General features: G+C 34.0%; 1 pseudogene; it reads left to right on the top strand.

The window, feature by feature from the left end:
• The first annotated feature begins 1610 nt into the window (after positions 1–1610).
• LOC127852434 (probable ubiquitin carboxyl-terminal hydrolase FAF-X) overlaps positions 1611–15587 on the top strand; it is a 121425-nt pseudogene continuing 107448 nt past the window's right edge.

Genomic DNA, 15587 nt, shown 5'->3' with positions numbered 1-15587 from the left:
TGATCTCTTAGGATTTGGCACTAAAAACAGTATTTCACTTCGTAATTCACAAAACTGCCTAATAAAACAAACAACTTTAAATTTTTCATAGCTTTATCAATAATACTGGGCAAATGTGATTTTCTTTTCATCAACACATGCGTTCACAAGATGCAGGAGAACCACGAGGATTACTTTTTAACAGTGCTTGTGTTAAGTCTTGACGTAAATTATGCCGGAAAACTGCAGTTGTACATCCATGTTATGAACAGAAGAGAGGTCCATAGGGTGTCACATAATATGTATAATCCAGATTGATGCAACATGGGCAAACTCTTTTTGAAAATAGTGCAACTGGGAACATAAATTTATGTGACAATTCAAGTCTGTTTGTCTGTATTTTAATAAAAATTTAATAGCATACCTAAAAGTTGTTTTGACTGATTAGACATGCATATTTAACCAGGTTTTCCAAAGGAAAAAACTGGTTATTAGATTGTTAACCAGGTTTTCCGAAGGAAAAAACTGGTTGTTAGATTGGCGAATGCGGGCGGGCTGGCGGGCGGGCGGAACAAGCTTGTCCGGGCCATAACTATGTCGTTCATTGTCAGATTTTAAAATCATTTGGCACATTTGTTCACCATCATTTGACGGTGTGTCGCGCGAAATAATTACGTCGATATCTCCAAGGTCAAGGTCACACTTTGAGTTCAAAGGTCAAAAATGGCCATAAATGAGCTTGTCCTGACCATAACTGTGTCATTCATTGTGAGATTTTAAAATCATTTGGCACATTTGTTCAACATCATGGGACGGTGTGTCGCACGAAAGAATCACGTCAATATCTCCAATGTCAAGGTCGCCACGACTAAAAATAGATTTAATAAAAAAAACAAAGTTACAAAGGGGGTTAATTTTGTTTGTTCATTTCAAAAGTTCAGTTTGAGTTTTCTCCCTTTATCAGATTTTTTTTTTTACAATGAAAACCTGGTTTTGAGACAATTTTGTCCCTTGTTAAACATAAGGTGGTATAATCTACAGAATAATACTTGTTGGCTTTATTTGGCAATATAATACAAATTTGTTGGCTCTTTTTTGTAGACCTTAATTTAATTTTTTAACAAATTGTGACATATGAAGTTGTTGTAAAGAAATTGTTAATTTGTATCAGGGATAATGCAAACACACATTAACTGGCATCTCATTAATTGATGACAACTGTTACCAACATATTGACCAATTCTTAGCAATAAATGCACAAAACTTCAAATGCAACTTTGTAGTTTTAACAACAAACTAGTTTATTTATGCCAAATATTTTTTGAATAAGAACTAAATATTAATATTGTTAAGATCAGATACATGTATTCTGCTGGTTTCAGAATATTTCAATATTCATTTACAGCTCTAGTATTTACAGTATCAAAATGGGCCAATAAATCAATGCTGACATTATTAAATGCACCATCTTGGTTTTACCTTCAATGTCTGTCATTTATGAACATAATTACAGTTGCAAACTTGTTTTGTATGTATGTGCATTTCGAATCGTTCTTTCATTAAGACACCTTGAATGGGCAGAACAATATTATACACATTTGTTAATTTCAGATTAAGGCAGGACAATTGTAATGAGAGGTAGCCCTGCAGGCGGTGACCAATCTCAAGACCCACAACAGCTCCCGCCTCCGACTGCCACAGCCCACACAGTGATTCCCCCAGGATCAGCAATGTCTGCCTCATCCCCCAGCTCTACCCCATCCCAGCACTTGAGCTTGCCCTCCCAGGCACAGCTGGGAGAGGAGACTGGGCAGGGAGACGCACACCCGGACGTACAAGAGGATGGTGAGCCAGAGTTCCCCCATCAGGAACTGGCCCGTCTGGATGAGATGATCAACAGGCCCCTTTGGGTAGTGCCTGTACTACCAAAGGGAGAGCTGGAGGTCCTGCTAGATGCCAGTATCAAACTCTGTCGAGAAGGTTTGCTTTATCTACCTTAATTTAATAAAGTGGATTGTGCAAGATATATATTATCAATACTTAACTGCTTAGATGAGTCATCTGTTTTTAAGAATGCTCCTGCTAGGATTTCAAAAGGACAGGGTAATACTTTGCAAAAAGATTACTTTAGTGCGCACAGTCATATTTATATCATTGATTATTTTTAGCTCATCTATTTTTTGAAAAAAAAAATGAGCTATTGTCATCACCTCAGCGTCGGCGTCCGGTTCAGTTTTGCGTTTAGGTCCACTTTTCTCAGAAAGTATCAATGCTATTGCATTCAAACTTGGTACACTTACTTACTATCATGAGGGGACTGGGCAGGCAAAGTCAGATAACTATGGCTTGCCTTTTGACAGAATTATGTGCCCTTTTTATACTTAGAAAATTGAAAATTTTGGTTAAGTTTGTGTTTAGGTCCATTTCATTCCTTAAGTATCAAAGCTATTGCTTTCATACTTGCAACACTTACTAACTATCATAAGGGGACTGTGCAGGCAAAGTAATGTAACTCTGACTGGCATTTTGACAGAATTATGTGCCCTTTTTATACTTAGAAAATTGAAAATTTGGTTAAGTTTTGTGTTTAGGTCCACTTTATTCCTACAGTATCAAAGCTAGTAGTGGGGAACATTTTGTTTTTGCCCTGTCCGTTGGTCTGTCTGTTGGTCTGTCTGTCTGTTTGTGCCAACTTTAACATTTTGCAATAACTTTTTCTTTATTGAAGATAGCAACTTCATATTTGGCATGCATGTGTATCTCATGGAGCTGCACATTTTGAGTGGTGAAAGGTCAAGGTCATCCTTCAAGGTCAGCGGTCAAATATATGTGGCAAAAATCGCTCATTTTATTAATACTTTTGCAATATTGAAGATAGCAACTTGATATTTGGCATGCATGTGTATCTCATGGAGCTGCACATTTTGTGTGGTGAAAGGTCAAGATCAAGGTCATCCTTCAAGGTCAGAGGTCAAATATATGTGGCCCAAATCACTTGCTTGTGTATCTCATGGAGCTGCACATTTTGAGTGGTAAAAGGTCAAGGTCAAGGTCATCCTTCAAGGTCAGAGGTCAAATATATGTGACCAAAATCGCTCATTTTATGAATTCTTTTGCAATATTGAAGATAGCAACTTGATATTTGGCATGCATGTGTATCTCATGGAGCTCCACATTTTGAGTGGTGAAAGGTCAAGGTCAAGGTCATCCTTCAAGGTCAGAGGTCAAATATATGTGGCCCAAATCGCTTATTTTATGAATTCTTTTGCAATATTGAAGATAGCAACTTGATATTTGGCATGCATGTGTATCACATAGAGCTGCACATTTTAGTGGTGAAAGGTCAAGGTCAAGGTCATCCTTCACAAGGTCAAGGTCATCCTACAAGGTCAAACGTCATATAGGGGGACATTGTGTTTCTTAAACACATCTTGTTTAAAGCAAGTTTCATTAAATAAACAAACATCGTCAACAACTACGAGTTGTCCCATTGAAACTCCTTCTATCGTTAATTATATTAATTTATTAACAAGTGACTCTTTTGCATCATCATCGTTGATTTCCAAAAGCAAAGTTCTGACTGATATTCAACATGTTGAAAGCCCTAGAAACTAAGGAAATAAGTTTGTTACTGAAGACTGTGTGAGCTTTTTATGTGGAAAACTATTGATCATGATGGTGTTTGTGATGTTTGTGATTAAAGATTTTGAACTCTTTCATGTAGCTTTAAATCCCAATTTATTTTCCCAATTTATTGAACATGCTGATAAAATTCCCAATTTCAAAGCCATGGGCTATCTTCCCAAAAAGCTGGAAAAAAACCCTGCTAGCTTTAGCACTGCTAGTTCATATTCTTAGCTTTGTGAATAACAACATAACATGACAGCTGCATGTCTTCACTGAATAGAGACATACTGGACTCTAGAGGAATTGTTTCAGGTCTTGACACAAGGAGTGAAGCCTGCCAGAGGTTTTTCCGTGATGGCCTAACAGTGTCATTCACGAAGATCATGACAGATGATGCCGTCAGTTTCTGGAAATATGGAAAGCAAGTAAGTGCTTGCCTTTTTTATAGAGTGACAGAAATATAAGTTTAAATTGAGCTTTCATAATGGTTCATCAACAAAGTTTAATAAGAAAATTGCAAAATTTATTGCAAGAACAAGTTTATTAATTTGCTCTTTTGTTTTGGAGATTAACTTATATTATGATGTATTGGCTTATATTATGATGTATTGGCTGGAGCATAATTGTCATAAAGCGTTGTAATATAAGCATTTAAAAACAAAAGCACCATTGTTTGTTTCAATTTAAGTTTGGAACTTGTGCCTTAATTGAATAGTAAGGTTTCAATTGACTTAAATGCAGGGTTGTCAAATGGAATAAGTGCTTTTAACCTAATGCAATTGATAATGCAAGAGGTTGTGAGGCATTATATCAAGCACAATTTTGGGATTTATTAATTGATGAATTGATTGGCAATCAGTTAACAATTACTACCCAGCACATGTGCCTGCTAAGTTGCAGTGATTTCTTTTGTTAAAAATGGGCCAACTAAGTTGCTCTGTTTTCCATTGACAAAAAGTACTTGTAATAATTCCTTAAAGGGAGACTGCAGTAAAAAAGATAAAATACATTTTTATTCCTCATGCTTTTTTGAAGCTAATTTATTTAATTGATGATATGAAATTTTAAATACAAATGTATCAAGAACTCAAATAAACTTGTAAGCACAGTGGTACCCCTATGCCTGAATTGTCAATTCAGAAACACCCACTTGCCTCCATTCATTTTCCCTGTGTGCTTGTTTTAGCTCTGGAGTAATATAGAAACTAATTAAGGACACATAAAAAGCAGATTTTACTGCCATCTGTGGGTCTATGCCCCAGTGCTTTAACAAAATCATAAATTGAATAAAAAAGCGTCAGTATCACTTACTTGTCATTCATCTAATTACATGCAACATATAATATAAGTATGGCTAAAAGAAACACCTCAAATGAGCATGTATTTTGTAATAAGTCTTAGCACATCTGTGTTGATATTTAAAGCATGTGTATATAGAGAAATCAAAGCGCTGAAGGCACTGAAGTAGTTTGCTATTGCATAATCTTAGAAGTAACTCAGTTTTCAAAATTGTGTTATTGCTTTTTATATCACAAGTTTGAAATGAACACAACCCATTCAAATTTATAGCGTGTGTCTTAAAGCTCAGGTTGAGATGTGTGTGCACTGTGTTTCCTCATATTTATGTTATAGAGATAACTTAGAAAAAATAACATCATGTCTCTTTTTATACGCCCGTTTTTAAATATGGGACGTATTATAGATTCACCCTTGGCGGGCGGCGGGCGGGCGGGCGGCGGGCGGGCGGCGGGCGGGCGGGCGGCGGGCGGCGTCCACAGCAGTGTCTGCTCTCAAATAGTTTTCATCCAATCTTCACCAAACTTGGTCAGAAGTTGTGTCTAGACAATATCTAGGTCAAGTTCGAATATGGGTCATGCCGGGTCAAAAACTAGGTCACAGGGTCACATAATGCATTTCAAGGATTAAGCATGGTGTCCGCTCTCTAATTGAAGTAGTTTTCACCCGATCTTCACCAAATTTGGTCAGAAACTGTGTCTAGATGATATGTAGGTCAAGTTCAAATATGGATCATGCCGGGTCAAAAACAAGGTCACGAGGTAACTTAGTGCATTTCAAGCATTTAGCATCGTGTCCGCTCTTTAATTGAAGTAGTTTTTTATCGGATCTTCACCTAATTTGGTCAGAAGTTGTGTCTAGATGAGATGTAGGTCAAGTTCGAATATGGGTCATGCTGGGTCAAAAACGAGGTCACAGCGCATTTCAATCACTTAGCATGGTGTCCGCTCTCTAATTGAAGTAGTTTTTATCTGATCTTCACCAAATTTAGTCAGATGTTACATCTAATGATATCTAGGTCAAGTTCAAATATGGGTCATGCCGGGTCAATAACTAAGTATCGAGGTCACTTAGTGCATTTCAAGCATTGAGCATGGTGTCTGAAACCTTCGAACGGGCGTATCTTGTGACAGTTTGGCACACTTGTTTTCACAATTGGTTGCTGCACTGGCAACCATATTTAGAATTTTGTTTCCTTGCTAAAGAATAACAAGCCTATAATTATGTTCATGTTGTGTTATGTGTATCTTATACTTTATCTATTTTCTTTAAATTATTGAGCAACAATTTTACCCACATGACAGACTTTTAATGCAGCATTAAGCCCCGTTTTCCCTGAAAGCAGCCAATATGTACAGATTTCAATGATAAACTGGCAAATGTTGTCACACAAGCTGTTATAAACATTAGACTGGACAATATCGTTGAACAAGCTCTTAAACCTATTATTTACATACAGGCTGTCTGCTGCAGTGTACCAGTGGTTATGTATAAGCAAGCAGTGGTTATCTTTCCTAGCGTAGTGACTTGCAGTTATCGTTCCTAGCGTAGCTACAGTACAGCCAGGACAGATTCTTCTGTTAACGTATTTTCACCGCCTAATAACTCGGCATGATGCAGAGGCACTCGGCGAAATTTCGCGGAGTGACGCCGCGTCTGTTTCTGCCTTGGCATCGATTCGCGGAGTCACGCCGCGTACATGCGGCGATTCACCGAGAATAACTATTTACAAATATTGATTGTATACTAATCTATAACACATGTTATCGAAAGATAGAAACATACACAGAAAATACCCTGGTATGTTTACTTCTGTGCGATTGTTAACATTTCTCAATATCTGCATACATTTAATTAAATTCCCATCGGATGTCATCTGTCAAAACAATTATGTCAGTTACTAGATCTATATCGAGTTTAAGTTTACACAGTTAAATCCCGTAGATGATTTCGGAAAAGAGACTTGCTTTAAACGTCGAAACGTTATTTATTTTCATCAGATTTGCTATAATACATATGAGAACCAAACCAGCATACTCAGAGGACACAAAATATAAATAATGTTGACTATTTGATGAAAATGGTGGTTTATTTAAAGTGATAGTATGGGCATCTAACAGTTTATAGGTGTCTATCGCAACTTGTTTATTTTTGGTGTTTTCACTTCATATACACTTATATTTGTTAATGCAGCATCAACATACTAAAACAATATCCTGGAAAGAGAAAAATAATGCATTTGAATATCAACCGTACTTTCGTTTGACAACTGATCACGCATGTAAAATGTGAACCTAAATTTAGTTCTAGTACAGAATGCAGATACGTTCATACGACACAAAGACACAATTTTGTATTATGGATCATTTTGGCTTACAGGACTGGGTGAGTCACATAAACTATTGAACATAGAATATATTTTTATAAACAACTTGTAGCAAGATGAGTTGCAGATAATTGGTCAGTAACCACATTTTAACTTACTCTTTTGACCTGTTAATTTTTTTCAGCTCAATTCAACAGTGAGAGACTTATCCCGGAAAAGCACGAGTTAAGAAAAACCCACTTATCACCCCGTTACAAACAACGCTGGATCATTATATCAACCAATGATAGCTTACTTTAAATCATAACGGTTGATGCAGTGTGTGATTTTGAAAGGATTATAAATGGGTCAGCTTTATTTGTACCAGCAGATTAGTGGGTTTTTTCAAAAAGTAGTTTTTACCGGGATACATGTTATGCCCATAATATCACTTCAAAATAAATTACTTTCACTTCGCATTGATTTTCTGAAAAAACTCAGGTGATATACACATGATCAGTGGGAAATTCCGCCGTGGAGGTCGTGATAAACGGAATTATCGAGTAATAGATAGAGACGTTAAAACTGACATGGATATGGGAGTCAAAATAACATTGTTCAAATGACGCACAAATTATTATTTTGAAAAAATTCGCGTGTCATGTAAATCTTTGGTTCTGCTAAAATCGCGCGAAAATAAAGATAATTATTAAGTGTTATCACGTTTTCCGCTTGTAAAGCGTGAGCATTTACATGTACATTGCAATATAAAAACAATGTAGCGCAGATAAAATGGATATTGTTATTTTTTTGTTAATTTCGTTGCACTTGGAAAAAAACACGCAATAATCAATAATAATAAAGAGTAAACAAACATGCTATAACTAGATGTATAAACAGAATTTTGCGTGCCCGCCTATTTAAAACGTGAAGTTAAGACGATGTTCAATACCGGTAACAATTATTTTTTTTTATTTAATTTGTAATGTTGAAATGTTAACAATGTGTTGTGCCTGTATATATTTCAAGTTCTCAATCATGAATTCCCAATTGTAACGCTTAACTCTATAGTTTTCTTGCAATCTTAATTTTCATAATCTGGACAATCTTCCCTTCGTTATTTTGACAATCCGGACATTTGCCTCACGTCAATATTGTAAAACTATGCATACGAGCTAATTAAGCTTGATTGGTCGTATTGGCTCAGGTACTTCCTTAAGAACCCCGGTATACTAAATACTCCTGGTACCAGAAATACGATTGTACTCAATTTTTATTCAATCACAATTGAAAAACGCACATCCGAATTACGAAACAAAATCCTTTTTTTAACAAAACCTGAAACCTGTCTCAACATGTTTTGTTTTTTTAAAAACACTGCAAGGGATGGGAAATCTAATGAGATGTACAAGTTTAATTATCTAAATTAGACACCTTAACTATTAGAATTATTCACTAAAATGTTAGCTCAGAGCAGTGATAATATCATGCGTTCATCTTTTAGTCCAAAATCTGATAGCTTGGCTTTTATGGCAACTTGTTGAGATGGTTGTTGTGTTTTATGAGATAGATGGGCTTTACCCTTCCCAAAATAAAATACGCTTTTTACCAAAATACGCTTAAAAAAGTGTTTTTTTTCTGCGCTTTTTACTAAAAGTGTATTAATTCTGCACCTTTTTCATTAGTAAGTGCACTAAAGTGCATTTTTTCTGTATCTTCATTTTCTTCAAGCGTATTTTTCTGTACTTTTTTATCTAAGAAGTGTTTCTTTTTCAAAACAAGTGTACCTTTTGTAGACAAAGCGTATCTTTTTATGCAAGAAGTGCTTTTTTGTGCATTTAAGTGTATCTTCTTATTTGTCAAAAAAAAACGCTTTCTGTACAAGTGTATCTTCTTAAAAATAAGTATAAGGTTCACAGATGGACAACAAGTATCACTGCCAAAAACTATAAAAATGATCAAACTTAGTTTTATACCTGAAAATGAAAGAGTTTGTGTTTCACTTTGATTTTTTCTTTATATTTGTTTTTATTATAAACAATATCTTATGATTGTTTTATGTCTTAAAATTATTTTATTTTTTTGAATTTTAAAACAATCTTATATGGTTGTTTATATTTGTTTAAAACAGTATTTAATTGTTAAATCTTCATATTTAAATCATTATGGTATTGGAAACATTATTTTGGAAAAAATCTATTTATTTGTGTAAATAAGTTATGCAAGATTTTGATATTTTCATTTGATACCATCATATCCAATTTCTTAATATGCAATAAAATAATAAGATGCTAAACATGACCTGTGTTACATAAACAGTCAACCAAATTACAAGACATTCCTAAAAACACCCCTTTTCACACCACTAACAATAAACAGATAACAATCTGTCTGGCATTCAGAGCTAAACAGGGTACTGATTATCTAGAGATAAGGCTACTGAGGGTTTGCCAAGACATAAGGCTGGAATGAGGTATAAGACTTTTGATTGGTTCAAATTTTTGCACAGGAAATTATTTGGAAGCAACAACTTTTGAAAAACAAGCTGGTTTCAGCAATTGAATATTGAGCTAAATTAAATTAACATTAAGACTTATAATTGTTCTGTAAAATGTATTGAAATACTGTCAGCATGAAGTATTGTGTGATGAAAACAATGTGTTTTTTACTACAATTTGGAAATCAACAATAAGTTTGTTGGAAAAGATTCAAATGTTGTTGTTTTTTGGAATACTGAAGAACAGTTTAAACAGGTTTGTATTGTCATTTCTTCATCCTTTTTTTATTTAGTTTATTGAGTTAATTATGATCATTATTATATTTATGTATTGTCACTGGGAAATGTAAATTGATAAGTTAATGTATTGCAATTTAAAGGAAAAACAACACAATTTGAAGCAAAAATAGATAAACATACACATGACAAAGTGTAAATGTTGTGTACATTGAATAATTGTGGTTGTGTTTTATGATTATTGTTCATATTGTCATATTGTTATTTATAGATATTTCTTGTTATTACTGAACAGATTTCTTTCCCTCATATTTTAGTTTTGAAGGTTTAACTCTTGCCCCAAGAGCAAAAGGGGTAATCATACTACCTGATGTATGGACTTTTACACCAGGCTTTTACCCTGCACGAGCTGGCCAACCTGAGGGGAACTGAAGTGGGCAATTTCGCCCTGTCCTTGAACAAAAAAGCTGGATTTGTTGAGAGGTAAAACTATACAGGTTATTGCATTTTAAAAGCATCACAATTCTGACCAATGTGACAAATATTTTTAGAGTTTGAAATGAGATGAAAGTAAATTACAAGCTTTGGAAAATTACCAATTGTATATATTTTGTCAAAACTCCTTTTCTTTTTTTTGTTCCAGAGTATCATTAAAGCTGAAATCCAGCATGAAACCAGGGAGGTGAAGGCCATCGCACAGGCCATGTGCCGACCATTCACACCCCACCACTTTGTGACTTGCTCCATGAAGGGAGCAACAACCACAACGGGGTCACCAAGACCAAGCCTCCACGCTGCTGAGAGAAATGCAATCATTGGTACTTTTTCTTCATCACAAAAATTTGAAATACCAGTTATCCGTATAGAAATTCAATACACAACCTACAAATATTTTTCAGATCACTTACTGTTTACAGTCGCATAAATGATCTTTATATTACATCATTTGTGAAAAGGGGGAGTTTTTATTATCCAAGTGACAGTTAACAATAGTTTTTTTTTTAACTCATGAAGACAGGGATTGAAAAACTTTGTCCGTGTCTCTAGTCACTGTCTACAGGACAATCAGTTCTTAACTCATTTGTGTTGATTTCTTAATATGCAAATATTTAACCTCTTTTTCTGGCTAGAGTATTTTCTATGTAAGAACAGATTTTTTTTTTGGCATGTTTTTAAAATGAATAGTCTATTATATTTTTACAGATGTCATAGCCAAAACCTTTGACAAGCCTCTGGTTGATGTTGAAGAAAAGATGAGAGGTTGTTTAAGGCGTCTGCGGCTGATGTATAAGTAGACTGAAGTCTTTGTAAATAAAATGTGCTGTTAAAATGATTATTTAACCATTGTTTTCACTTTGTTATATAGATTTGCACCTGTTGCAACAACATTAACTTATTTTTATGCATCAGGTAGGGTCTCATATAGCAGTTGAACTGTCCGTCTGTCTGTCTATCGGTCCAAAAACTTAAGCATTGGTCATAACTTTTGCAATATTGAAGAAATCAACTTGATATTTAGCATGCATGTGTATCTCATTGAGCTGCACATTTTGAGTGGTGCAAGGTCAAGGTCATCCTTCAAGGTCAGAGGTCAAAATCCAATGGAAGTAATAAGCTTTAAAGAGAGATAATTTCTATACCTGCCGAATGATAAATAGAAATTTAATTTCAAAGCGGCGCAGTAGGGGGCATTGTGTTTCTGACAAACACATCTCTTGTTTGTATTTATTCCATACAATCTTACTTTTTTCAGTTTTTTCTTTGTGTTCAATGTTATGTTATAAACATATTTGATTTCACATTTCAATTTTTGTGATATTGTTTAATAATGTATATTATTGACATGTTATTTTTCATTGTAAAAATGAATGTAACCCAAAAAGTATAGGGACAGGGAAACATGCTGTAAAAAATGCCTGATTGTATGCTTCGATTTCGTTGAATGTAGATATGTTATTTAATGTTAATAAATATGTTTATTTACAAATTTTATTTGCTGTACTTGTTTCAGTTCATATTTAAACTGGTCACTTTTCATATCCAAATGAATGTATCTTTAAAATACTCATTTTTCAAAGATACACTTAAGTGTATCTTTATCTATCTTAAAAATACTCGTTTTAAAAGACTTGAGTGAATTTAAGGTCACTAATACGCTTAAAAATACACTTGAGCGTATTTTTTTATAAAATACACTTGAGTGTATTTTAAGTGCACTAATACGCTTAAAAATACACTCGAGCGTATTTTTTTAAATAAAATACACTTGAGTGTATTTTAAGTGCATTAATACGCTTAAAAATACACTTGAGCGTATTTTTTATAAAATACACTTGAGTGTATTTTAAGTGCACTAATACGCTTAAAAAAACGCTCGAGCGTATTTTTTTTATAAAAGACACTTGAGTGTATTTTAAGTGCACTAATACACTCAAAAATACGCTTGAGCGTATTTTTAAGTATAAAAAAAATACACTTGAGTGTATTAATGCACTTAATTAACGCAGTTAAAATGCACTTAAATACACTTGAAGTGCAGTTTATGGGGAACAAATAAAACTGAAGCGTATTAGTGCACTTTAGTACACTTAAATACACTTAAAAATACACTTAAGCGCATTAATACACTTGAAAAGTGTATTTTTTGAGAGAAAAATGCAGAAAAAACACACTTTTTTGCACAGAAAAATGCACTTGGTAAAGTGAATAGTACGGTGCCAATACCGCTGCGTTTTATGCGCATTAAATGCGCATTTTACACACTTTTTCGGGAAGGGTAGTTGGAGGACTTGCAAGGAGGGGTAAAGTGGATGTTGATACGCCCGTAGGATTGATAAATGATCAATACAGTGTCATAGCTACAAGAACTTGTCACACATACTTACATTTATATTGAATTGAACATGGAGGACGTTGACCAAATACAATTGCAAAAATTTTATCTTTTGTAAATTACATTATTTCGTATAATACTTTGTAGCCTAAGGGGGAAATTTTTTCTGTATAAAGTAAACATTAATGAGTTACTTAAAACAATAGATCATATCTTGCTGACACTAACATATACTATTTAATGCTTCATGAATTTCATTTTAAAAAACATAGTGTATTGATATTGTAAACATTATATTTAAACATTTATTTGCTGCAAGCGCCAAAAATTAGATTTCAAAATTTAATGTGTTCTACAATTTTCTGAGGTACTCTTGTTTCTTTTTAACAATAAAAAATATTATGTTTTACTTTAATATCTCATTTACATGAGATACTGTCTTACTTACTGTTACTTACTAATTTAGCTTAAAAGCATATTAAATAAAATCCAATACCATGGACTTTGTCCAATGCAGACTTGTAAGAATGTTATGCAAACTAATGTTGATACCAAAACATGTCTTTTTCTTTTTACAAAAAGTGTGCACAATTTATTTAAATGTGAGGTGCAGTACCAGCTTTGAAAATTGCTAGTTTGACTAAAGAAATAGAATAATTTATTGCCACAGTTCTTGGTCCACAAATATAGACCACAAATCAGATCTGTATTGTATGTCAACGTCTCTGAATGAGTATACAATGTAAATCTTAATGATAGCACTTGTAACATTTATTGCAGGTTACTTCAAGTGCATATTAATGTTTTCACTTTTGAAAAGTAACTTTTTTGCACACAGACAAGATTATAAAGTTGTCTGCACCTCTTATAAACAAACATTTCAGTTTTTGGTGCTGTGATAAGTTTGTTTACATCACAAACACATCGTGAAAAAAACATCTTTTTGCAAACTTGAAAACATAATTTATGCAATGTGTATTTGTTACTTCATTGCCAAAATGTATATTAAGGTAATTTAACTTTAATTTTTATACCCTCAAAGGTTACAGAACCTTCCGTCACTATGTCTGCTTTTTTATTTTCACTCTCTAACTCCACCAGTTTTTATCTGATTGGCACCAACTTTTTCGAGAATGATTTTTAGCATAAAATGCAGGCCCTTATTTTATAGCCAGCCACATCTCACCTAGATGGTTATGGCATAACTTTGCCATTTATTGATAGATTTTAAAATGACTTTTCCCAAATGTAAACCATATGCATCATTAGACAACATATCATGTGTAACACCTGTCTCTCTTTGTCAAAGATACAAGTCACACTTAAAGGTCAAAGTTCAAATTTTGACATTAAAGTCACGAGGCATAAAATATAATTTAACTTAATAAAATGAAGTGTTGCATGTAATGCTTGTTGCCTTACTTGTAAACAGGATGTTAGGACAGTAATTTTGTCATGGACCCTACTAAGTCTTCTGCAAAACTGCCTACATGTCTGACATGTGCAATATTTTTACATTTTATGAGTGTTTATTGTGTACTAAAATAAAACAAAATAATTAAATCTTGTCTCATTTGACTTCATTGGGGATTTTAAAGTTTCTAGTTCATTGAGCTTTAAAGGGATCTTTTCACGGTTTGGTAAATTGACAAAATTGAAAAAGTAGTTTCAGATTCGCAAATTTTCGGTTTAGTTATGATATTTGTGAGGAAACAGAATTACTGAACATTTGCCATGGTCTAAAATAGCCATTATATGCATCTTTTGACAATTTAAAAACCTAAAAATTATAAAGCGTTGCAACGCGAAACGATTGAATAATTTTGAGAGTTCTGTTGTTGTTGTTTAAATTTGTGAAACTACAAAGATTGCTTATATAACGTATAAAATACACAACTTTTGTATGCTTGGCAGGATAGCTCAGTTAGCTAATGCGTTTTTACTTCAGGATTCTGGGAGTCACTGGTTCGAGCCCTGCTGCGGGCTACTTTTTTTTTCTTTTTTTTAAATTTTATTTTTGATTTTTTTACTGGAGCTTTTAAAATTAAATGTTTACATTTATCAATATAAAGCATTTAATGAAAAACTTCAAAACTTGCCAAAATCTGTGAAAAGGCCCCTTTTAAAAGTTAGTTGCCTGGCCTGTCTACCAACATTTGGAGTTGAGTTGCCCAAGCTAAATCTGCTCACCCTGGGCTATTATGGACAACCACTAATTTCTATACCGGCCATAAATGAAGTTTTAAGACTAAAGTGTTATAATGGTACATCCATGTCCTCTGGACCTATGTTTTGATTTCTCACTTATACTCTTCTAAGAGATAAATTTGGAAACATAACACTAAACCTGGAACAGCAACTGCAGGAATGATGATGACGGCATCTGTGTTTAAGACCACACTTTTCTGATCTTAACCTTTTGCATGCTGGGTAATTTGTCGTCTGCTAAAATGTTGTCTGCTGAATTTCTAAAATTAGCATTTTCTTCTAATTGTTTACAAAGAATGCTATAAGAATAGCAAACAGTTTGGATCCTGATGAGACGCCACTTTCTGCATCTTCAACTTGCCACTATACCATTAAATGAAGTACCTGATATCGGCATCTTCAACTTGCCACTATACCATTCAATGAAGTACCTGATATCGGCATCTTCAACTTGCCACTATACCATTCAATGAAGTACCTGATATCGGCATCTTCAACTTGCCACTATACAATTCAATGAAGTACCTGATATCAGCATCTTCAACTTGCCACTATACTATTCAATGAAGTACCTGATATCGGCATCTTCAACTTGCCACTATACC

This window comes from Dreissena polymorpha, chromosome 12 (assembly GCF_020536995.1).
Source record: "Dreissena polymorpha isolate Duluth1 chromosome 12, UMN_Dpol_1.0, whole genome shotgun sequence".
NCBI lineage: Eukaryota > Metazoa > Mollusca > Bivalvia > Myida > Dreissenidae > Dreissena > Dreissena polymorpha.
Note: the sequence above shows the minus strand (reverse complement) of the source record. Positions and strands in the feature narration are given on the sequence as shown.